The sequence below is a fragment of the Balaenoptera acutorostrata genome, chromosome 5 (genome assembly GCF_949987535.1).
Source record: "Balaenoptera acutorostrata chromosome 5, mBalAcu1.1, whole genome shotgun sequence".
Classification (NCBI taxonomy): Eukaryota; Metazoa; Chordata; class Mammalia; order Artiodactyla; family Balaenopteridae; genus Balaenoptera; species Balaenoptera acutorostrata.
Window position 1 is genome coordinate 50,152,097 of NC_080068.1, and position 26,445 is coordinate 50,178,541.

A 26,445-nucleotide genomic window follows, 5' to 3' on the forward strand; every position below is an offset into this window, starting at 1 on the left:
CCGCGGAGCTGTGCGCTGCCCAGACTCGCTCGGTGCGCCCCGCTGCTGCTAGGGGGGAACACGCGTCCCCGTGGCGTCCCTGCGTTCCACAACCCTCGCCTTACCAGAGCCTTCTCCAACGCCCGGGGGCGTGGACTGTGGCAGGGGACGCGCGAAGGATCAGGTTCTTGGTTTAATTATGTTTTAATCTGTTGGGAAGGCGTGTTCGTGTTTATTTTGTTCACCACCGTTTCAAAAAATGTGTTGAAGAAAAGGAAGAAAGCAGCTGGAGAGAGAGCAAGAGAAGGAGTGGAAAGGGGGCGAAAGGCATAGAGTGATTTCTAATGGTGGGAAGGCCTTTTAGCACGGAATGCTTTTCTGGAGGTCTTGGAACTCCGCGAGTCTCACCGCCTCCGTAAATCGGGGGCTGCGCACTGGTATCTAGCTAGTCACCAGCTGGTTTCCAGAGTCCCTCTCAGCTCTTGCGTTGCTTGATTCTTTTGCCTGGACTCAACTTCAGCAGTAAAATTGCCATCCAGTTGGCCGTGATAGGCAGTTGCCCACGTAAATATGGATTGCGTGCGGATGTATTTGGGGTTTGCTAAGTTCTCTTGCTGCTTCTGAATGTTCCTGATTTAAATAGTGAGCATCGCTTCTAGAGGAAATAGCAGCAAAACATTCTCTTCCCTCAAAATTATTGCAGTAGTTAAACTGTGTCTGTTATGGTGGGATACTTTTTGTAGTCATTTAAAGATGAGTCTTCTCTTTAAACTCTCTGGGAATAAATTAGCTTCACCTTTGGGCACCTGTTAAATATCTGGATGGTAATAAAGGTGCCCCGACTGGCACTAGCTCCAGCATCTTCACCTGCTCTGTGTGTTCAGCTGCCTTTTCTAGGCACAGTGGAAAACCCTGGAGTCCCACCACTTGAGATAAATCATGATTCTGCCACTTAATAATTATGCACTCCCCCCCACCGCCGCACAGTTGCTTAAATTTGTTTTAGCTTCATTGATTTCCTAGTCTGAAAATGGGGGAAATAGTAGTATCTGCCTATAGGGTTATTGGGGAATTCAATGAGATAATGAATGTAAAGCATTGAATGCTGTTCTGGCAAGTAAGAATCCCTCAATAACTACTGAGTATTATTATTATCTCAACTGTGAACTGGGGATGTTAATATTTGCCCGGCTACTTCACAGAGTTGTTATAATAGTTGATAGAGAAAGCTATGAATGTAATCATGAAAAGGAGCCCTGTTAGTTGTTTTCATTATCTTCGATAATATCGTTAATATTTGTTTGATTGCAAATTCCAGCTTTTATTACTTTGAGGAAGTAGGATTTCTCCTTAGGACTGAGGATTAGGGTCATGTCCACCTTGCTCCTAGTACTGTGCATAGCACACAGTAGGCCCTCATTCAACAAATATTGTTTGTTATGGCCATGCTAGGCACTGGGGAGGCAATGGGGGATAAAACAGACTTGGTCTCTGTCATCTTGTTAGTTAGTTTGTAGTGTTGTATGAATTAATAAAAAACCACCTATTTTCATGACTCCTGTATCCTCACAAGTTGATATTTGCTCCATGTAATAAGTCTGATTTCATATCTGGTAGGAAATAACTAAGATTCTTTTTATTTCACCACATTCCATGCCTTAATTATAGTCATTACTCAGAGAATCTCTCATTCATTCTCTTCTCTCTCCCCTTCTTTCTCTTTTGCAACACAAAGGTAAAATATGTTACATATAGTAATCCAACAAGTAGATGTTATTTAAGAGTGAGGATGATGGGGTTTTGTTTTGTTTTTAGCCCTATTGGCAGGTAGTGTGATCATTTTATTTCCAAAGAGGGTTACTCAAATACCCGTAACAGGGTTGCCAAATACTGTTACTGGATCTTTCCCACTCAAGGACTAATTACTATCTCTGTAACATGTTACTACATACTCAGCAATACTTAGTTCATGGTACTTTCCAGAAAAAAAGCATTTGAACAACAAAAACAACAGAACTTTAAGCTGAGACATTATAAAATGGTCTTGGATTAGTAGAAACCCTTGGCATCTGGACAAGGTGTTAGGTTGCTTCCATATGTTGGCAATTGTAAATTATTCTGCTATGAACATTGGGGTACATGTGTCTTTTCAAATTAGTGTTTTTGTTTTCTTTGGCTATATACAGGAGTGGAAATGCTGGATCATATGGTAGTTCTACTTTTAATTTTTCAAGGAACCTCCATACTGTTTTCCACAGTGGCTGCACCAATTTACATTCCCACCAACAGTGTACGAGGGTTCCCTTTTTTCCACATCCTCGCCAACATTTGTTATTTGTAGACTTTTTTTTTTTTTAAAGTAAAGCTCTTTCTTGTATTTAATTCTAAAATTTCACTGTTGGGGGCCTTATAGGAGAGCGGGGGGAATTTCAACAATAACACCAACTAACATTTATTGGGCATGTCCTGCTTCTTTGTGTAGACTATTTTTTTTTTTTTTTTTGGCTGTGTTGGGTCTTCCTTTCTGTGCGAGGGCTTTCTCTAGTTGCAACAAGCGGGGGCCACTCTTCATCGCGGTGTGCGGGCCTCTCACTATCGCGGCCTCTCTTGTTGCGGAGCACAGGCTCCAGACGCACAGGCTCAGCAATTGTGGCTCACGGGCCTAGTTGCTCCGCGGCATGTGGGATCTTCCCAGACCAGGGCTCGAACCCGTGTCCCCTGCATTGGCAGGCAGATTCTTAACCACTGCGCCACCAGGGAAGCCCCTAGACTTTTTGATGATAGCCATTCTGACAAGTGTGAGGTGATTTCTTATTGTGGTTTTGATTTGCATTTCTCCGACGATTAGCGATGTTGAAAAACTTTTCATGTGCCTGTTGGCCATCTGTATGTCTTCTTTGGAAAAATGTCTATTGAGAGGCAATATTTTAAAAGATAATGGCTAAGAATTTTCCAGACTTGATTAAAGATACAAATTCTCAATTTCAGGAAGGACTGTGGACTCTACATAAGATAAATAAGAATAAAATCTCACTTAGCATTTCACCATGAATACAAAAGACAAATATTTGACATTAAAAATAGCCAGATAGGAAAGATAGATTACTTACAAAGGAACAAAAAATAGACTGAAAGCTAACTTCTAAAGCAATTATAGAAATCAAAGACATTAAATAATCAAGGTTTGAGTAAAAACAACTGTCAATTTAGAACTGCATACTTAGCAGAACTATCTTCCAATAATATGGCTCAAAAACATTTCAGACAAACAAAAAATGGCAGAATTTATCATCAAAAGACCATAACTAAAGAAGATTATAAAGGTTGCACTTCAGATAAAAGGGAAATGATCCCCAAATGAATATCAATGTGAGATGGAATGTTGAGCAAAGAAAATTATAAATACGTTGGTATTCTCTTAAAAAGTGGGTTGTGTAAAATCATAATACATTCTAATCAGTGGATATTAACAAAAAGAACTTATCTAAAATACTGAATTATTTTATTTAATCAATAAGAAGATAAATACATTGATTGAAGAAATATAAAGAAAGATGTACCAGGTAGATAATAATCAAACGAAACCTGATGTAACTATATTAATATCAGACAGAATAGACTTTAAGGCAAAAAGATCATTAGAGATATATAAAGAGTATTAAATGTATCATTATGCAAAATGATAAAAGGTTCAATTCACACACATGCATACACAGTAGATAGACAGAGATACACAATTCTAAACTTGTATGCACGTAATAACATAGGTTAAAATACAAAAAGGAAAATTGATAGACCTACAAAAGAAATTGATTAATACACTATCCTAATGGGAAGATTTTAATACAACTCTCAGTAATAAACAGACCAAAAAAATCAGTGAGGACAAAGAATTTAAAGCTTGATCTAATGGATATATGCTGAACTTTGCATCCAACAATCATAGAAAACATTCTTCTCAAGAACATATACAACATTATATTTGCAAATTCATAAAACAAGTTTTACACATCTCTGACTTGGTATCATTTAACCCACAACCCTGATCATATTGCAATTAAGTTAAATATCAATAATAAAATCATATTTAAAAGCATTTATTTGAAAATAAAACAAGACAAATAATTCATGGGTCAAGGAATATATCAAGACAGAAATTTAAAAATAAATGTAAAAATATCAAAAACTGGGAGATGAAGCTAAAATGATACTTAGAATGAAATCACCTTAAACTATTAAACTGAAAAAGGAGAAAGGTTAAGACCTAAATAAATGGAAATATCAATATATCTCATGTTCATGGTTTGGAAGACTTATTATTAAGACAACAGTACTACCCAAAGTGATATACTGATTCAATGCATCCCTATCAAAGTCCCAATGATGTTTTTTGAAGAAATAGAAAACTCATCCTAAAATTTATATGGAATTTTGGGTTAAGGGACCTAAAATAATCAAAACAATTTTGAAAAAGAACAGTTTCCTTATTTCAAAACTTACTAAAAGCTACAATAATCAAAATCATCTGTATAGACCAGTGGAGTAGAATTTAGAGCCTAGAAATTAATGGTCAACTGATATTTGACAAAGGTGCCAAGACCAATGAGGAAATAATAGTCTCCTCAGTAAATAATGGATAGCCACATGCAAAAGGATGGAATCGGACCCTTACCTTATGGAATATACCAAAATCAACTCAAAAATGGATTAAAGACAATTTTAAGAGCTAAAACTATAACAATCAGAAGAAAATACAGGAGCAAATTTGCATAACCTTGGATTTGGCAATGGTTTCTTATATATGACATCAAAAGCAGAAGCAATGAAAGAAAAAATAGATGAACTGGACTTCATAAAAATTACATACCAGTGTGTTGTGCATCAAAGGAAACTGTCAAGAGAGTAAACAATCCACAGAATGGGAGAAAATATTTACAAATCATATATCTGATAAGAGTATAATATCCAGAATATTTTTTAAAAAACTCCTACCACTCAATAACAAAAAGACAAACAACCCAATTAAAAAATAGGCAAATGACTTGAACAGATATTTCTCCAAAGATATACATATGGCCAGTAAGCACATTAAAAGATGCTCAAAATCATTAGTCATTAGTGAAATATAAATCAAAGCCACGATGAGATAGTACTTCACACCAACTAGAATGGCTATAAAAACAAAGAAGGGGACTTCCCTGGGGGTCCAGTGGTTAGAACTCTGCTCTTCCACTGCAGGTGGCGCAGGTTCAACCCCTGCTCAGGAACTAAGATCCCACATGCCACACAGTGCAGCCTAAAAAAAAAAAGAAGAAGAAGAAGAAAAAAATTTTAAAGGTTGGCAATGATGTGGAGAAGTTGGTACACTTGTTCATTGTTGGTGGGAACATAAAATGATGCAGCTGCTTTGAAAAACAGTTTGGCCATTCCTTAAAAAGCTGAACATAGACTTACTGTATGACCCAGCAACTCCACTCCTAGGTATATACACAAAAGAATTAAAAACAAGGACTCAGTTATTTGTACAGTATGTTCATAGCACCATTATTCACAATAACCAAAAGGTAGAACCATTCCAAGTGTCCATCAAAAAATACATGGATAAACAAAATGTGATATATACATACAATGGGATACTATTCAGCCATAAAAAGAATGAAATTCTGATACGTGCTACAACATGCATGAACCTTGAAAATATCATGTTAAGTGAAATAAGCCAAACGCAAAAGGACAAATATTGTGTAACTCCACTTACATGAAATATCTAGAAGAAGCAAATTCATTGAGACAGAAAGTTAGAGGTTACCAGGAACTCAAGGGGGAGAGGAATAGGAAGTTATTTCTTAATGAGTACAGAGCTTCTGTTTGGGGTGATGCAAAATTTTGGAAATAATCATGATGGTTGCACAACATTGTGAATGTAATTAATGCTGCTGAATTGTACACTTAAAAATGGTTAAAGTGGTAAATTTTATGTTATATGTATTTTGCCACAATTTTTAAAAATTGTAAAAAATGCAAAAAAAAAAAAAAAAGAAAGAAGAAAGGTTGAAATTAATGAGCTAAGAATCCAACTTAACAATTTGGGAAAATAGCCAAATAAATCACAAAGGAAGGACATTTTTCACGTTGAGCAAAAGAAACGAGACTCAAAAGAGTACGTACTCTATGCTTCCATTTACAGAAGTTTTAAAACAGGCAAAATTAAGTAATAGTGATAGATGGTGGTATTATGGTTATTTGGGGGTAATTGATGGAAAGGAGGCAGGAGGGGGCCAGCTGGGAGGCTGAAAACGTTCTATATATTGATCTGAGTGGTGGATACATGGGTGTACACATGTAAAAATTCAGTGAGCAATACACTTCAGCCTTGTGCACTTTACTGTGTATGCTGTAAATGAATAGAAAAGCAAAACACATATGGAGCATTTTCTATCAGGAATATAATCCTGGAGAATTCTCTCTGCCATCGTCACACATAGAAAGGAGGCTCCTGGGAGTCATAGGACACCCAAAAGTCTACAGACTTTCCCCTATGCTTCTTCTGTGATACTCCTCCAGGGGAAGGATATTTAAAATATTTAACAACCAGTAAGCCATATGCAAGAACCAATTGGGAAAGTGGCGAGCCAGATTGCAGCAGCAGAGTTCTAGAGTCCCCTGGCCAGGCCACACATATCCCTTTAGTTGCTGATCTTGGAGGGAGGGGTGCTTCCAAGGAAGTGGCTGAGGCAATCAGGGCACAGTGGTCACTTGGCATTGCTCAGAGCAGAGCCTATTTATCAACCAACACAGTGTTCTGACAACCGTTATGGTCTTAAACTATGCTTGTTGGCTGAGTATCAACTCTTTCCCTCACCCACAGGCTCTCCCTAGAGATTTCCCTCCACAGTGCCACAAGTGGCTTGTTGAAGACTTCCACCAATGCAGTCTGCAAGGCAAATCGTAACAATAAGGGGTAAGGCATGACACCAATAATCAACAAGTATATTTATCACTTGGTCAGTAGCATTGAGCATAATGACAAGTAGGGCCTTACAAATAAAACTGATGAGGTGGGGCTTCCCTGGTGGCACAGTGGTTAAGAATCCACCTGCCAATGCAGGGGACACGGGTTCGAGCCCTGGTCCGGGAAGATCCACGTGCCACGGAGCAACTAAGCCCGTGCGCCGCCACTACTGAGCCAGCACGCCTAGAGCCCGTGCTCTGCAACAAGAGAAGCCACCACAGTGAGAAGCCCACGCACCACAACGAAGCGTAGCCCCTGCTTGCCACAACTAGAGAAAGCCTGCGTGCAGCAACAAAGACCCAACACAGCCAAAAAAACCCAAGAAAAACCAAAAACTGCTGAGGCTGCTGCCCTCAAGAGGCTATGGCCCAACCGCTGGATGGGTTCCCGAGCTCCCGGAAGCTGCTAGATTTAAGGAGCTACCTGCGGCATCTGCAATAGGCTAGACACATTCAAAGGAAGATGGAAGAGGTGTCTACTGCTACTTTCTGGAGTATAGTAGACCATAAAGAGTAGATGGTATGTGGGGACATGCTGCTGAGAGGAGTATAGCTGGTGCTAGTTATTATGGAGAGCAGTCTAGCAGGACTTAGTCAAATCAAGTATAGGGTGTGCTTACAACTGTCTGCCCTCTATTTGTTCCTCACCTGTCCCTGCTCTGCTCTGGCACCTGCAGGATGCATTTGGGAATGCAGCAGAAAGCACTGATAGGACACTGGGGATGGGAGAAGGGAAAAGTCAGGGTATTTCTCTCTTTCCCTCTGTCTCCAAGGGGGTATCTATAATTTTTCCTTCTCTTTCAGCTTCCACTGGGCAGCTGCCATCAGACTCAGGCTCCTATTACAAGTAATTCCTGCAGTTTGGATGTAGTAAGCGTGTTCCTGCTGTTGCTAATCTCTCAGTTACCTCATATCCCCAGTTTGGCTCTCAGCGCTTCCATCACCTCTGCAACATGTTCTTTGCATTAAAGTCCCTTGGTTTGGGGCTTCCCTGGTGGTGCAGTGGTTGAGAATCTGCCTGCTAATGCAGGGGACACAGGTTCGAGCCCTGGTCTGGGAAGATCCCACATGCCGCGGAGCAACTAGGCCCGTGAGCCACAACTACTGAGCCTACGCGTCTGGAGCCTGTGCTCCGCAACAAGAGAGGCCGCGAGAGTGAGAGGCCCACGCACCGCGATGAAGAGTGGCCCCCACTTGCCGCTACTAGAGAAAGCCCTCGCACAGAAACGACGACCCAACACAGCCAAAAATAAATAAATAAATAACTAAATTAAAAAATAAATAAAGTCCCTTGGTTTTACGTGCTTAGAGTGGGTTCTGTTTTCCTGGTGGGAACCAGACTGACACATATATTACATATACCCCAGTATTTCTGCTGCCGGGAATGGTATAGGAATCCAGAGGGAGTGTCACCTGTAAGGGAAGATGTACGAGGATGTTTGTCGCAGCATTATTAGCAATATCGGTGAGTTAAGGACAATGTGCATGCCCATTTTTGTGATGTAGATGGGTAAAATGGACGGATAACTAGGTATCAGATGCAACAGTCTAGATTTTACTTGACAACATGGTTAGACTTTTAAAAAATGTAGTAAAGAAAGAGAGTGAGATTTTTTGCAATGATATGATTTATATAAATTAAAAATATATGCATCAAAACAAAAATATACACTTTACAGAACGCATACACTTAAGAATGATTGCTTATGGTGAGAGCAGAGGGATAGAAGTGGAAAATGGAGAAGAAAAGGAGTATATAAATGAATGATTAAGAGAGGGCCTTGTACACCCAGTTGCTAATGGGGTCCCATCAATTAAAGAATAAGATTAACCAATGTGCTGTACCTGAAGTTGAAAAGAAATGGTTGCCAGAAAAATAGTTACTAGGTGGCACTGAGACATAATTTCCAAGAACACATTGTGACTTGTGGAATGTTGAAACTGCTTCAAAGCCAAGTCAGTCGCAGTAATAAGAACACAGCACAGACGGTGAAGCAAGGAGCCGGAGCTAGTGACAAGTACGGGATAAAGTGGGGCTGCTATCGAAATTCCGTGGCAAGTTTATGTGATCCGAGCTTGAAGAGGATTCTAGGTCAGATTTTTTTTGTCAGTTGCACTCAAGCATTTACAGAGATTATGACTTGGAGTCTCACAACGGAATATAAGCGATACCAAAAATTTCTCTTTCATGCTTTTAAGGATCAGCTATGGCCTTGAAGAGTGAGCTGCTTTCTCAGGTGGGGCTCAGATTGTGATCAGTATACGCACTAAAAAATTGGAACCAAGAAGCATTTGGAGTGTGTTAGGGAGGACATGAATTCTCACCAATGTAATTAAATTAAAATATGACAATAACAGAAAAGAAATACTTCCGCATAGCACCAGGTTTTCCTTTCCCTTGCTTTTATGTTTAGAGTTGGTATGATTTTCTTGGTCCGAAACAATTCAAGTTCTGGAGATTCTTTGTGTAAGAGGTTGTAAGAATACTTGAAAAATGATCATATGTAAATTACCCAATATAGTCAATATCAATTCAAAACCCTATTGTATCTGTTATTCATTAAGCTTAAAGTGAGCGTTGCTCTTCTCTTTTTACAACTGGAAAGTTAAAGTGTGTTTTGTTCATTCATTCTGGTGTTACTCCAAACATAATTAGCTCCCTCTCAGGAATTAACATATTTGATGGTGTTTATTTGGGCTTTTTCACAACTGTACATAGTGATGTTAAGGAGACATTTGCTAAGTTGAACTGAATCTTTGTTTCCACAGATTGTGAAGCCAAAGAAGTGATTCAAATAAGACAATAATGCACTATTGACTTATTAGATGTATTAGGCTCCTGTCTCATGACATGAAGAGATTAAGATAATCACTCAAGCTCATGCAAGCAATTAGTGGGGGAGACCACATCCTAACCCAGAGTTCTACACTTGAGTCACCCAGAAAAATACTGACTCATAAAGCAAGCTGAAGAGGCAGTTTATTATAATATAGTGGCTAAGACCAACCCTGGTTTGAATCACAGCCCCAGCACTTAATAATGCTGGACAAGTACCTTGCAGTCTCTACACCTCAGCAATTTCTTCTTCAATAAACAGACCGAGTAATACTCTATGTTATAAGGTTGTTATGGGAATGCACAATGGAGATCATCTAAAGCTGTGCTCTCCAATAGAAATACAATGCAAGCCACAAGTGTGAGCCATTTATGTAACTTTAAATTTTCTAGTAGTCATATTTTTAAAAGTAAAAAAAAAGATAAAATTAACTTGAATAATATATCTTATATAACCCGGTATATCAAAAATATTATGATTTTAACATGCAATCAATGTAAAAATATTAATGAGGTATTTTACATTCTTTTTTTCATATTAAGTCTTCAACATGTAAGCACATCTCAATTTGGACTAGCCACAATTCAAGTGCTCAGTAGCCACATGTGGCTGGTGGATAGCATATTAGGCAAGACAAATATTAAGTATTTCGCCAAGTGCCTAGCACAAAGGAAGCGCTCAGGGAGTGCTGACTCAGAAACATTCCCTGGGTTTGTCACAGATCGGTTGCATTCCTTACTGTTACGAGCATAGAAAATATTTGTTAGCAACACAAGCTTGAAGTCACGTACTTCCTCCATTTCATTTATTCTTGTGCTGTTTACTCTAGGGAATGTTTCCTTTTTTTCCTTCTGACATGAGCAGAGGGTTTGCTAGCCCTGTTAGCTTTTTCAGATGAGGGACTTTCCCTGAGAACCAAGATGAAGAGTGTAGCCTCCATAAAGGATTTCACAGGACTTTTGTCCTAGTGAAACAAACTGCATTTGGCCGGGTGGTTATTTAACGTGCTCTTATTACCGCTGGAGTATGCCTAGAGTCAAAATTATAACACTTATTTCTTTGAACCTGACATGGGTAAACACCTTCCTTTTATCCTTCTCGTCAGATTTCTCCTAGGCTTCCTTGGGAATCTGGCCCCAAACGGTACAATTAATTCATTTGAATTGCCTCTTTTACGTCTGCTTGTGGCGTCATTGTTGCCTTTACCTGCTGAATTCATGGTGATCAGCAGGGTGAGCTAGGAACCCTGCCTTCTGCTAGTGGCTCTGCTGAAGAAAAGTGTAGAATGAGGGGCCAGACTCCCCATGGCCCTGGCGGGATCTCTCAGAAAGCCCACAGGGCAGTGTCCAGCTGTCTTGGAAAAATAGCACTTATATTTGTAGCATGGTAGAAACAGGTTCCCCAAGCAAGGTCAAAGTGTGCAGGCAAAGGAAACTCTGTCCCTAGTCCTTGAAGGCTGAGCCAGGCTTGGAAACATCATCCTAACCCAGGGTGACCTGGAGACATTCAGCCTGACCCGGATCAACAGCTGATGCAGAAAAATCTTTATAGAGTCTTGGCAAGCACAGACTAATAATGCCATAACCTTCCTTAAAACCTTGCACAGCTACCCATTAGATACAGAATACATTCAGGCTCCTCAGGCTGACATTCAAAACCTTCCAAATGTGGCCTGCTCACATAGGTCTCTTACGTCCCAGTCCTGCTTCTCTCCAATTATATTATTCTACTTTCTATTTTTCCCTTCCATATTCTTTCTTAATGTTGTTCATGTTGTACCCTTTACCTAAAAATCCCTTAGTAGTTGCTCTCCACCATTATCTTTGAAATCCCACTCTAACCACACATCTTTCCAGAGATGGAATCCTTCCTTCCCCCTTTTACCTCCAAGAGAGCTCCCTTCTATTAAGTATCAGGCATTTAGCGTTTTTATTGGACATTATAGATGTTTCTTCAGTAATTATCCTACCCCTTCCCCATTAGGTAGCAGTCACGCATTTGCAGAGAATGACTGCACCAGCTCTAATGATTGACTCTCATTGATAGAAACCACTATTATTGAATTCTACCTATGACTGGTTCAGGTATGGGCAGTAACCCAGTCCGAGTCAGTCAGTGCATGGCATTCCCTAGGGGTCTGGTTCAGATTGATCCAGAGTTTGATGTAAGTTCAGTGGCTGGGGGAAGGGAAGACCTTTCTCATGCTCCCAGTGGTATTTATCATTATAATTTTTTAATGGAAGTATAGTTGACTTACAATATTGTGTTAGTTTCAGGTGTACATCAAAGTGAATCCAGTTACATATATTTTTTCAGATTATTTTCCATTATAGGTTATTATAAGATATTGAATATTATTCGCTGTGTTATATGTAGTAAATCCTTGTTGCTTATCTCATTATAATTTGTAATTAATTTTTTTATTCACCAAAAGTATTTGGGATGGTTGACTTTACCATTGAATTTGAGCCATCGGAGGCCATAAAGCATTTACCATCCTTCCTAGCTCCTAGCAGAGTGCCAACCACTGTCCCTGGCACACAATAGAGGCTTCTCTCCTCCTAATGCCCACCTTAAATTTATCAAGGAGAGATAGCTTGAAATTATATATTTAAAACTATTTCCCTAAAATGAAATTGATCTTAATTTAATTTTACTATTTGAATCAGCCACAAGACAGTTTTAAAGAAAGACTAACATTCCCCAAAATGAAATAACGTTGGGGCATCATTTAAAATTATTCACTTAAATCCCAGTGGTCCATTGTATATGAACGAAAACTATTTACACATACACACACACACACACACAAAGATTGTAACTATTGTTTAATTGACTTTAAATTTTTTTTTTTTATAGCTACTTTATTTATTTATTTATTTATTTTTGGCTGTGTTGGGTCTTCGGTTCGTGCGAGGGCTTTCTCTGGTTACGGCAAGTGGGGGCCACTCTTCATCGCGGTGCGGGGACCGCTCTTCATCGCGGTGCGCGGGCCTTTCACTATCGCGGCCCCTCCCGTTGCGGGGCACAGGCTCCAGACGCGCAGGCTCAGTAGGTGTGGCTCACGGGCCCAGCTGCTCCGTGGCATGTGGGATCTTACCAGACCAGGGCTCGAACCCGTGTCCCCTGCATTAGCAGGCAGATTCTCAACCACTGCGCCACCAGGGAAGCCCTAATTGACTTTATAATTCAGCATTTTATTTTTTTCCCTTTGTAAAAAATTTATTTACTTATTCATTTATTTTTTATTTTTGGCTGGATTGGGTCTTCGTTGCTGCGTGCGGGCTTTCTCTAGTTGCGGCGAGCGGGGGCTACTCTTCGTCCCGGTGTGCGGGCTTCTCATTGCGGTGGCTTCTCTTGTTGAGGAGCACCGGCTCCAGGCGTGCGGGCTTCAGTGGTTGTGGCACGCGGGCTCAGTAGTTGTGGCACGCGGGCTTAGCTGCTCCATGGCATGTGGGATCTTCCCAGACCAGGGATCGAACCCACGTCCGCTGCATTGGCAGGCAGATTCTTAACCACTGCACCACCAGGGAAGTCCCAATTCAGCATTTTAAAAGAAAGTTTCTAAGTTATTTCATTTCGTACCTATTCAGCATTTCTATGTGTTAACTTTTTAGGAAGGCATAAAAACAATTTGTCTTATCTAAGTGAAGCTTCTTGCCTTTTATAAAGTTTCAAATGAGAGCGCCAGCAAGTTTTGTCCCTCCTTGTAAACCTAATTTCTGTCCTATATAGAATACTTAAGAATGGTAATAATATTTATTGAACACTTATCTAGTGCCAGGCACTTTATATGCTTCATCTCACTTAGTCCTTAAAACATCTCCATCAAGTAAGTACTATATATTATTCCCATTTTATAGATGAAGAAACTGACACACAGAGAGGTTAAGTAATTTGCCTAAGGTCACACAGCTTCTAAATGATGGAAGTAGGATTCAAACTCAAATGGGCTTTAGTGTCCACTGACAACGTTGAACTTTGTCTGAGCCCTGTGCTCCTAAAAAGCAGTTGAGATACCTCCCGGCCTTTTTGCATTCCAGCTAACCTCAAAGAACCATCCTGCCTATGGGTGATAAGACCTGTCATCACCCTTCCTCAGGACTCTCTTGTTTACCTGCCTCTACAAAACTCCCGACATTCTTTCTTTCTTTGAGACAGTCATTCCTTCTTATTGAGCACTTTCCCCATTGCAATAGCCTGAATAAGATGATCTCTTTAATTTTCCACTGTGTTTTGTCTTCACACCAAAAACTTACCCACTCAGGACAAGTTCCCCAATACCTGAGAAAATAAAATCCAATTCGGAGAGTTCTAAACTGTTGTCAGGTACATAATGCCTTTTCTGGTAGAGTGACCTACACACATTTCATCCAGCCTCTCATAATCACTTCAGAAATTTTTACCAACGGGGAGAGAAGGCAGATCCCTGGGAAGATGTGAGGTAAGGTTACTTTATAGAAAACAAAGACTGCTAAAGCTGCCAGCTGTTGCTAAAAGAGAGTGTAAACAGATTTGAGGGTTTGAAATCAGAACTCCTTTCCCCAAATCAATCTCTCTCTCTTCCCCCTTTCCTCTCTTCCAAAATTTTGCCCAAATGCAAAGGTTCTCAATAGAACGCTTTAGTAAAATTCGCAGTCAGCATTTATGAGCATCCGTTATGAACCACTGTACTCCTTTCTAGGGTACAGAAATAAGTAAAATCAACATCTTGCTCTCATAAAGTTCACATAGAAATGGAGCACAAATCTAGGTGTATTCCACCCTAAAGCTCTCTATGTAGGATTGCTGATTGAAAGCACATTGGATGAGGACAGCTAAACAGGGAGTGCTCTAGAACAATGAATAATACCAAGTGCAGAGATGACCATGACAAAAAAGTTTCATTTTCTCTTAACTAGAACCCTGAAATTACTCCCACCTTAGTCAAAGGTTAGACATTCAGCTTTCAACAGATACTAAGAACCTACTATGTTCCAGGAACTCTTCCAGGCACTGCAGAAATAATCACATGGTTGAATCTTTCTGTGCCTCAGTTTCTCCATTTTTATTCCATGTCAAGAGTAAGGCACACATACAACACAGTGAAGAGTTCTATCTCCTTTTCTGCATGACACTTGCTCTCAATTTCCAGGAGGGAAAACTTCAGGACATACAGCAAAGATCTCTATCTCATTCTCAGAAGTCTACCCTATCTGGTACTGTTAGTGTCCAAGATTTTACTTTCTTTTCTCAAGATGCAGAGAAAAACTTTCCTTTTTCTTCTAATATTACCATAGATGGTAAACAAAACAAATTATTTTTACAATGTTCTTTGGGACAATCTTAATAAAGCTCTCAGTTAAAATAAATTTGGGAAGTGTCTAGAAGAAGGGAACAAATATTGGTAAGATCATTCATCAGATTAGCTATGTCATCGACATAATTAGGTTTCTGTCATTGTTGTCTCTCCTTTATTACAGCAATTATGGCCCATTTACAGGACACGTCATTTCTTAGCAAGGGCTGTAGCTATACTCAGCATTTTTATGGTTGTAATAGTAGGTAATATTTAACTTTTGATGAGACAGAGTAAATAGAGAATTTGAGAGGCTTTCAACATTAGCAAGAAAAGGATGGGTTTATGCTCTTGACCCCCTAGAGAATCTGGTGATTACACAGGACCTGAGAGGCCCATCCAGGACAAAGCTGGGGTGCAGGGCAGGGGGGAAGGGAAAAGCTACGGAGATGATCAGAGAGATATCCCCAGAGGTCAACGAACTGGATGCTGTTTGGAAGGACTAGAGACTCAATTTAAAAAGTCATATTTTGCACCATCTAATTTTAAGATTTTATTTCAGGTAAAGGATTGGGCCTGCTCAGCCTCCTGAAGTCCTATTTAAAACTCTGGCATTATATTTGACTAAGACCCTCATTCCTTTTTTAAAAACCACTTTATTGAGGTATGATCGACATACAAAAAGCTGTACATGTTTAATATACACAACTTGATGAGCTTGGAGATAAGTATACACCCACAATTACCATGATCTGTGCCGCAAACGTATCCGTCTTCTCCAAAAGTTTCCTTCCTCCCTTTTTATTATTATTTTTTTTCTGTGTATGATAAGAACACTTAACATAAGCTCTGCCCTTTTAACAAATTTTTAAGTATCCAATTGGATTGTTTAAGTAACAATCCAAGTATTGTTAACTCTAGGCTCCATGCTGTTCAGTAAATCTCTAGGATTTATTCATCTTGCATAACTGAAACTTTGTACCCTTGGATTAATATCACCCTGTTTCCCCATCCCATAGCTCCTATAACCACTGTTCTACTTTCTGCTTCTATAAGTCTGATGATTTTAGATTCTTCATATAAGTAGTATCATGTAGTATTTGTCCTTCTGTGACTGGCATATTTCACTTAGCACAATGCCCTCCGGGTTCATCCATGTTGTCTCAAATGTCAGGATTTCCTTCTTTTTTTTAAGGCTGAATAATAATATATCCATTGTATGTGCATACCACATTTTCTTTATCCATTCAGTGATCAATGGACACTTAGGTTGTTTCCATGTCTTGGCTATTGTAAATAATGCTGCAATGAACATGGAAGTGCAGATACCTCCTTGAGACCCTGATTTCAATTCTTTGGTATATAACCCAGAAGTGTGAACCTTGGATCATATGGTAGTTCTATTTTTAATATTTTGAGTAACATCCATACTGTTTTCCATAGTGGCTGCACCAATTTACATTCCCACCAACAGTGCACAAGGGTTTCCTCACCAACACTTGTTATTTTTGTTTTTTTGATAATGGCCAAGGGCCCTCTTTCTTTTTTTAAATTAAAGTATAGTTGATTTACAATATTGTGTTAGTTTCAGGTGTACAGCAAAGTGATTCAGTTATATATATTTTGTTTTCAAAATAAGTTCTTACAATATAATTAATATAGTTCCCTGTGCTATACAGAAAATCCTTGTTGTTTATCTATTTTATATATAGTAGTGTGTATCTGTAGTCCCATACTCCTAATTTATCCCTACCCTCCTTTCCCTTTTGGTAACCATAAGTTTGTTTTCTATGTCTGTGAGTTTGTTTATGTTTTGTAAATAAATTCATTTGTATTATTTTTTAGATTTCACAAATTAGTGATATCATATAATATTTGTCTTTCTCTGACTTCACTCAGTATGAGATTCTCTGGGTCCATCCATGTTGCTGAAAATGGCAAAATTTTATTCTTTTTTATGGCTGAGTAATATCCCATTGTATATATATACCACATCATCTTTACTCATTTATCTGTTGATGGACACTTAGGTTGCTTCCATATCTTGACTATTGTAAATAATGCTGCTGTGAACATTGGGGTGCACGTATCTTTTCAAACTAGAGTTCATCTTTTCTTGATGTATGCCCGGGAGTGGGATTGTTGGATCCTATGGTAACTCTATTTTTAGTTTTTTGAGGAGCCTCCATACTGTTTTCCATAGTGGCTGCACCAATTTACATTCCCACCAACAGGGTAGGAGGGTTCCCTTTTCTCCATACCCTCTCCACCATTTATTATTTGTAGGCTTTTTGATGATGGCTGTTCTGACTGGTGTGAGGTCGTACCTCATTGTAGTTTTGATTTGCATTTCTCTAATAATTAGCGATGATGAGCATCTTTTCATGTGCCTCTTGGCCATCTGTATGTCTTCTTTGGATAAATGTCTATTTAGGTCTTCTGCCCATTTTTGGATTGGGTTGTTTGTTTTCTGTATTTTTTTTTATTTATTTATTTATTTATTTATTTATTTTTAATTATTATTTCTTTATTTATTTTGGCTGTGTTGGGTCTTCATTTCTGTGCGAGGGCTTTCTCTAGTTGTGGCGAGTGGGGACCACTCTTCATCGCGGTGCGCGGGCCTCTCACTATCGCGGCCTCTCTTGTTGTGGAGCACAGGCTCCAGACGCACAGGCTCAGTAGTTGTGGCTCATGGGCCCAGTTGCTCCGCGGCATGTGGGATCTTCCCAGACCAGGGCTCGAACCCGTGTCCCCTGCATTAGCAGGCAGATTCTCAACCACTGCGCCACCAGGGAAGCCCTGTATTTTTATTTTTACTTTTATTTTGACTGTGTTGGGTCTTTGTTGCTCTGTGCAGGCTTTCTCTAGTTGCGGTGAGCGGGGGCTACTCTTCGTTGTGGTGCGCGGGCTTCTCATTGTGGTGGCTTCTCTTGTTGCAGAGCACAGGCTCTAGGTGCTTGGGCTCAGTAGTTGTGGTGCATGGGCTTAGTTGCTCCACAGCATGTGGGATCTTCCAGGACCGGGACTCGAACCCATGTCCCCTGCATTGGCAGGCAGATTGTTAACCACTGTGCCAGCAGGGAAGCCCGGGTTGTTTGTTTTTTTGAACAATTTTTTAATATTTGGCCATGCTGTGTGGCATATGGGATCTTAGTTCCCTGACCAGGGATTGAACTGGTGCCCCCTGCAGTGGGAGTGCAGAGTCTTAACCATTGGACTGCCAGGGTAGTCACTGGTGTTTTTTGACATTGAGTTGTATGAGCTGTTTGTATATTTTGGAAATTAAGTCCTTGTCGGTCACATCATTTGCAAATATTTTCTCCCATTCTGTGGGTTGTCTTTTCATTTTGTTTATGGTTTCCTTTGCTGTGCAAAAGTTTATAAGTTTGATTTGGTCCCATTTGTTTATTTTTGCTTTTATTTCTATTGCCTTGGGAGACTGACCTAAGAAAACATTAGTAAGATTTATGTCAGAGAATGTCTGCCTATGTTCTCTTCTAGGAGTTTTATGGTATTATGTCTTATATTTATGTCTTTAAGCCATTTTGAGTTTATTTTTGTGTATGGTGTGAGGATGTGTTCTAACTTCATTGATTTACGTGCAGCTGTACAACTTTCCCAACACCACTTGCTAAAAAGACTGTTTTCTTCCCCATTGTATATTTTTGCCTTCTTTGTCAAAGATTAATTGACCGTAAGTGTGTGGGTTTATTTCTGGGCTCTCTATTCTGTTCCATTGATCCACATGTCTGTTTTGGGGCCAATACCATGCTGTTTTGATTACTGTACCTTTGTAGTATTGTCTGAAGTCTGGGAGGGTTATGCTTCCTGCTTTGTTCTTTTTTCCTCAGGACTGCTTTGGCAATTCTGGGTCTTTTATGGTTCCATATAAATTTGAGGATTATTTGTTCTAGTTCTGTGAAAAACGTCATGGGTAGTTTGATAGGGATCATATGTACTAAATCTGTAGATTGCTTTGGGTAGTATGGCCATTTTAACAACGTTAATTCTCCCAATCCAAGAGCATGGGATACTTTTCCATTTCTTTGAATTATCTTCAATTTCCTTTATTAATGTTTTATAGTTCTCAGCATGTAAGTCTTTCACCTCCTTGGTCAGGTTTATTCCTAAGTATTTTTTAATGGAATTTTAAAAGCTATTGTTTTTTTGCACTCCCTTTCTAATATTTCATTTTTAGTGTAAAGAAATGCAACCGATTTCTGTATGTTAATCTGTGTCCTGCTACCTTGCCGGATTAGTTTATCAGTTCGAATAGATTTTGTGTGGAGTCTTTAGGGTTTTTTATATATGGTACAATTTGGATACTTTTATTTCTTCTTCTTGTCTGATTGCTGTGCCTACATCTTCCAATACTGTGTTGAATAGAAGTGGTGAGAGTGGGCATCCTTGTCTTGAGGCCTCATTGTTTTGTTTTGTTTTGTTTTTTGGCCATGCCACTCGGCTTGTGGGATCTTAGTTCCCCGACCAGGGATTGAACCCAGGCCCTGGCAGTGAAAGCATGGAGTCCTAACCACTGGACTGCCAGGGAATTCCTGAGGACCCTCATTGTCAAATGTGCAGTTTTTTTTTATGGTTTCACACATAGATATTAGCATGCCAGGTAGATCCCTTCAGGTTGTCACCTATTATTAAAGAGTTTGGAACTAATTCCACAATATCACCCAGCACAGGTTAAGGAATAGACTTTATTGGTGAAAGGAAAACTCACAACACCAGGGTGAAGGCTGCTGGACAGCTTCTCCCCACCACTTTCCCCTAAATCCCCCTCACCCTCCACAATGGATCTCCCTTCCAGTAGGGCAAGTGTGAGAAAGTGGCCTTTATTCCCTGTAAGGGAATAAACAGATTGCTCCGTGTCAGGCAGTCAGGATTTAGGGCACTGGCTCTCTTCAGGAGTTGATTTGGAATGACAGCTGTCTTGCGTCCTGGGGACCTTGGGATATACATATCTGTGGGATGTACATATCTGTGGGATGTACAGTGCCCCACAGGGAAGTAAGGAAGGCTTAGAAGAAGTCACCAGTCTCATGGAAAGCAGAGTATTGAGTGCCATCTCTGCTGAGAGAGAATGAGGGAGCCCCCTTTTATTTTCTCCCTGAAGAAAAAGATGCTAGACCTTTCTAGAATTCTCTACCATCACTGAATTTTCAAAAGATCATATTCCAAGAGTGATTATCACTGAAATCAGAAATGGTATATGAGAAAGAAAAAAAAATCCTTGGAAGAATTTGATATCTATACATCTCCTTCGTATACACTACCATCTCCTTATAAAATTCCCCTGTGATTTGCAGTTTTTATTGAAGTGAAATCCACATAACATAAAACTAACCATTTTAAAGTGCACAGTTCAGTGACAGTATAATTGCATTGTTGTACAACTACCATCTCTGTCTAGTTCCAGAACTTTTTATTACCCCAAAAGAAAACCCCATACCCATTAAACAGTCCTTCCTTATTCCCTCCTACCCTTCCCTGGCAACCACCAATCTGTTTTCTGCCTCTAAGGATTTACTTACTCTGGATATTTTACGTAAATGGAATCGTACAATATGTGACCTTTAGAGTCTGTCTTTCACTTGGCATACTATTTACAAGATTCATCCATGTTGTAGTATGTAACAGTACTTCATTCCTTGCTGTGGTTGAATAATAGTCCATTGTACATATTCCCACATTTTGTTTATCCATTTGCTTGCTGATAGACATTTGGCTTGTTTCCACCTTTGGCAATTGTGAATAGTATTGCCATGAACATTTGTATATAAAGATTTGTTTGAGTATCTGTTTTCAATCCTTTTGGGTACCTACCTAGGCATGGAATTTCTGGACTATATGGTCATTCTATGTTCAACTTTTTGAGGAACCATGGTTGGTATCTTTGTCTCCTCTGGTTTAATTAGAAATGCAGAAAAACAGTGCCACTCAAGATAGCCTGTAATGCAGTTGAAGCAATCCCTTATCCTGAATATTCTGAAACATTCTTCACTGAGGCTAAAAAGAGAGAGTGTTTGTTGTTTATCAGAGAACTGGAAATGTTTCTAAACCAGTAGTTAACTGATAAACAATCTTCTTTGAAGCTGGACCCTTACAGGAGGCTTCTGAGTGATCATTTCAGAGAGACTCAGGGAATGTGGTCCGTGCAGTGTCCAGGAGTCCTGTGGGCACTAGGCTAGAGGTGAGGCGCAGCTCTTATTTTTACCCTTTCCATAGGCTAATTCCTTGACCTGCACCCCGACCCTTACCACACCCTGTCCCCAGCCGAACACTGACCCTCACGCAGTCCCCTCTTCACTGCCCATCGCCCCGTTCTACTCCCACTCAGAGATACTGAGTAAAGTTGACTTTCTCATTTAAGACAACTTCTAACCATGGAATACATCATTAAGGAATAACTGTAAACTCTTGTGTGGTTTACTTAGCACGGATTTCATAATGTGCAGGAATCAGACAGCCCTGATATTTCATAATCCACTGGCTTGCCACACTGAGTTGAACGGCTGTCTAAACACACAACCCAAGCTTCGTTTGCTTATAGAAAGTACCACCAAACCACCTCAAGTGACGACAGATTAGAATGCTTTTCACATGAGAGCACGCGTTGAGGATTGTATGTTTAGCCATTTTGTGGTTGAGGGGAAACTGCAGCTCATTCCTGGCATCAAGTCCAGGCAGGCGGAAGTATTCTGTCTCTCAAACAATGAATTCTGATCCACCGCCACTCCTGAGGGGCATGGCTGCCCACGTGACTGAGAATGATGGTACTGCCACAGCGTCTCCAATTTTCCCTGCTTTCCTTTTGCTCTTAGTAAACACGAGGCCAGAAATCCCAAGCAATGGTTAAGAGGCTAAGAGCCCAGCTTAAGTGTCTGACAAACTCACACTTCAGGACTAGTTTGCTTTGTACAAGCCACGTGACCTTGGACCACTTTGTCAACCTCTCTTTGCTTCAGCTTCCTCATCCTGACAAAAGAGTGTCTACTTCAGGGGGATCATGCGTGTTAAATGAAGTAACGCGAGTCCAGGATCTAGCACGGCGCTTGGCACATTGTCCAAGCAGCAGGTAGAATTGTTGACATATTAACCAATTTTTGCCCAATATTTCTTTTTTTCCTCTTTTGCTCCTCTGCCTCCCCCTCTACCCACCCCGCTGCCCTGCCAAGCAGTCTCAGTTAGAAGAGACTCTGATTGTGGTTTCAGGGGAGGGAAGGGAACAAGACAAAAAAGTTGTCTCTTCCTAGTTGTTGTTTCAAATACTCTGCAGCCTTAGAGGAACAACAACAACAAAAAAGAAACATGGATTTGAAGAGGGAGATTCTCATTTTCCCACAAACCCAAACAGAATCAAACCCAAACCCAAACCAAACAAACTAGAAAAGACTCCCCTCACTTGGGGTACAAAGATGATTACAAGGAAGCTATAAGATTTCTTGGTTGGATGAGGCAGCAGATGGGCCAAGGACAACCTCCGGGATTCCCTCTGCCTTGGTTTGCTGTGTGATAGCATATGAATGGTAAAGCAGCTCTAATCCAGGAGCCTGTAACTTGTCTCATAAAGAAGTTGGGTAAACGTGAGAAGTTTGGGGTGTTTGTTAAGTGGGAAGGGAGGTGACAGAAATTCTTTCTTATGGATCCAACATTGCTCAGGGTTAAGGATGCTCCACAAACATTTAGAAAAAAAAATACCAGATCACTAGGGTGTGATGGTACATTTTCTAGATCACCTTCAAATCATAGTAAGAAAGCTAAGAGTTTTAGATACCTCTTGGAGCCAGGCCGATCACAAAGTAAGTAAGGCCTAGGGCCACCTGCATCCTTTTTCAGGCTCCTAAAATAATGAATAAATAACAAAATATGGTATTTTAGTTATCCATTATGGCATAACAAACCACCCCAAAATGTAGTTGCTTAATACCCAGCCATGCAATGGCCGATTCTGCAATGTGGGCAGGGCTCACGGGGATAACCCATCATCTCTGTTCCATGTGGCATATGCTGTAGTCATCCAGGAGCTGGGATGACCCGTGAATCCCCTCTCCTTCTCCAGGGTCTCTTTCCATGTGGCTTCTCATCACCCAGCGGTCTAATCTGAGCTTCTAACATGGCAATTGGATACCAAAAAGGTAAAGGGAGGAGCTGCCTAGACCTACAATGGGCACACTCCCGTCAATTCTGGCACATTCTACTGGTCAAGGCAGGGCACAGGGCCAGCCCAGATTTAAAGGGAGGGGAATAAACGCCACCTTTGACTGGAGGAGCTGCAGGAGCCTACAAAGAAAGGAAGACTTGCTGACAGTCATATTTAGAAATGATTTCCCACACAGGGTTGTAAAAACTGTGGTGTATTCTAAATGTTTACATTTAACACATCGACACTTTTAACATAACTGTGTACAGTGACTACATGATTAACCTCCTCTGAGTATAATATCAAAATTTTAAATTTAAGGTGGGGCCCAAAGAGTCCTTCTTGCTTCTCCCTGACTCAGAGTCTGTTGTCCTGGCGCCTGTCTTAGACTCTGTGAAGGAAGTTCTTTCTTTTCTGAGTCCTGAATGATTGTGTAATTTGCAGCGGACACCAACAGTCATTCATTCACAAAGGCACTTGTTCCTCTCAAGTTCTTGTTCTTCTGATTTTAGGTATAGAGGGGTCACTGGGAAAACTCCTGACTGTCTCCCTGCCAGGGCATCAGTATCCCCATCCAACCAGTAGCAGCAGTAACCCCTTCCTCCACCGTCTGACCCTCCAGAGTGTGAGAGGAGCTTAATAGTCTCTGTACCTGCCATGCAGCAGTGACCCCCTGTATGTAGAGACGGAGGCTCATCTGGAAGGGGAGATGATTCAACAGCACAAAAAAACCCAAACGTAAGAGTGCCAGTGAGCAGAGAAGGTGACACATCCTACAGATCAGAAATGAGGAGGCGGTCTCAGGAGCTTTGGAAGCTTGTATGAGAATTTGGGGGGCTTTGGGCAAAGTCCCTGTCAGTAGCTGCCATGGGATGGAGAAGATGAAACCGAACAGAAAGACAGCCAGGCCAGGAGCTCAAAAGTCGTCAGCTCTTTACCTTACGAAAGAAATTGCTGTGGAATCACAGATTGCTATTTTGGGAACATGATTTTTTTTTTTTTTAAACTGTTTATATTTTCTGTAATTTAGGTCCTTTTTGTTCTCTCTTAGTGTTTAGTACATTTTAAAAATGCTAGTCTGGTCAGCTGTGCTAAGAAAGAGGTTTTTGTCCAGTTTGGACCAGAGTTTTAAAGGGGAAGCAGCTTACCAACCACCTGACAAGGTGGAGACAAGTGCCGTTGCCTAAGTGAAAGAGCCTCAAAGGGAAGGTAAACCGAGAGCAACTGAGTTGGAAACTGTGGTTTAGATGCTCCCCCCACCCCGAGATGTGTTTATCAAATCTGGGTCCATCTCTCCATCCCCGCAGTCTGTTACTCCCCTAGTGGCCCAGACAAGAGGCAAGAAGGGACCTCAATGAACAATGAGAAGGAACAGCACCCTGGGATTGGTGGCCCAGGGCTGGAGTGGGCGGGTCACCATGGAGTTTGCCCTCCAGAATGCAGCCAGCAAACAGAAAAGCTGGTCTTAGTCTGGAGACGGGGGAGGGGTGTTCAATGTGAGCGTGAACCGCTGGGTGCCAAGTACTCAAGCAAGCAGGTTACCAAATCTTTTTTCTAGTTAATGCAGGAGAGGACACACACAGGCTGCAGAGGACCCCAACCAGTGCCTAGGAAGGGGATGAGTGAGGGTTACTGGGCTGGCACAGTCCCTGAAGCAAACTGGGGCACAGGACAGAGCTCAGGTAGATAGGTGGAATCTAAAGCAGAGCCAGGGTCAGAACAGGCCATTATTACGGCAGAATTGGGGGTAGGGAAAGGCTGCTGATGGTGGCATGAGGACTGGGGACCACCCAGGCATCCTGGCCGTGAGGTTTGGAGGAGCTGAGTCACTCCGTACTCCACCCAGGCCTGGTTCTCTGGGACTGCTGCGCGAAGACCTTTGGTAGCGACAGATGGGTAGAACTGGGAGTGGGCAGCCAGTGTCATTGCCAGAGTCACAGGCTCAGGCCTGCCCTCACAGTCTGCTCCAGTTATCTAAAACCCGGTAACATGCCAAAACATAGTGGCTTAAAACAACAACAGTCCTTTATTTTGCATTTCAAGCAGGGCAAGGCAGAGACCACTCTGCTCCACGTGTCTGGGGCCCATGACTCAAATGGTTGGGGACAGCAGGGGGGCTGGCAGGGCATCTCCCTGTGGTCTCTCCCCTGTTCTCTCCAGCATGGAGGCCTCAGGGTAGCTGAGCTTAGTGGTGGCTCAGGGCACCAAGAGCTACCATTTCCAGAGGCCCAGAGAGAAGCTGCAAGGTGTTCATGATCTATCTTAAGAAGTTCCAGGATATAGTGATTTAGTGCTTTCCATCCCTAAATCCAGCCCAAACTCAAGGGAGACGGTATAGACCCCACTTCTCAATAGAAGGAGTGTCAAAGAATTTGCCACCATTTTTAATGCATCACAGCATCTCACCAAGTCGTCAGCAAAGTCTCCCAGCTGAACCCCCTGTTCCTAGATTCTCACTGATGGCAGCTGGGAGGCAGCAATGCACTGGATAGAAAAAGTGAGGGCTTTGGAAGTCACCGGGCCTGCATTCCAGTCGAGGCAAGATTCACCACTCAGCAACTGGTTGAGCTTGTTAGGTTACTCACCTCTCAGAGCCATGGTTTCCTTGTGTGTAAAATGGGAATAATACTACCATAGTGGCCAAGAAAATGTACTCTCAGAACTTGCAGTGCAGAGCATAGCTGACCAATGGCCCTGTCCCAGCTGCTGAGCCCTAAAATCTATGCTCTGATTCTCATCCCCAGCTTGGTGCAGAGGCCAGTTTCCTAGGGCTGCTGCCAGCCCCTGCCTAATGACAAGAAGCCTATTCCTGGGGGATGCTGGACTCCTGGGACAGGGCAGCTTGGCTTAGGATCCCCCAAGGCCTTGCTGAACTTTCTTAGAGCTTCACTGTAGCATAAGATGCTTCCTTCCATTCAGCCTTCCTCCCTCGCCTCTCTCCTTCACAAAGGCCACACCTGCATCCCAGGTCCAGCTTCCTGTCCAAGTGCCCTCATACATCTGGGGCACAGTGCTCCCATCTGGCACTGCTTTGGGGGAACTGGGACAAACAGCCACAAGGCTGCTGTGGGTATTAAATAGGTGTGTGTAAGCACCTAGCCAAGGCCTGGCATATAGCTGATGTTCATTCAACTAATACTTATTGAGTCCCTGCTGAGTGCGGACTTTAGCCTGGCTGCCTTGGGACATAT

At 41.3% G+C, this 26,445-nt stretch overlaps 1 long non-coding RNA gene across 1 annotated transcript; it reads left to right on the forward strand.

Moving 5' to 3' along the window:
- Positions 1-31: 31 nt before the first annotated feature.
- On the forward strand, positions 32-8,266 carry LOC103003040 (uncharacterized). The gene is made up of 3 exons (XR_449604.3): positions 32-163; positions 6,848-6,940; positions 7,795-8,266. It is a non-coding gene; the product is annotated as an uncharacterized LOC103003040 (long non-coding RNA).
- The last annotated feature ends 18,179 nt before the right edge of the window (positions 8,267-26,445 follow it).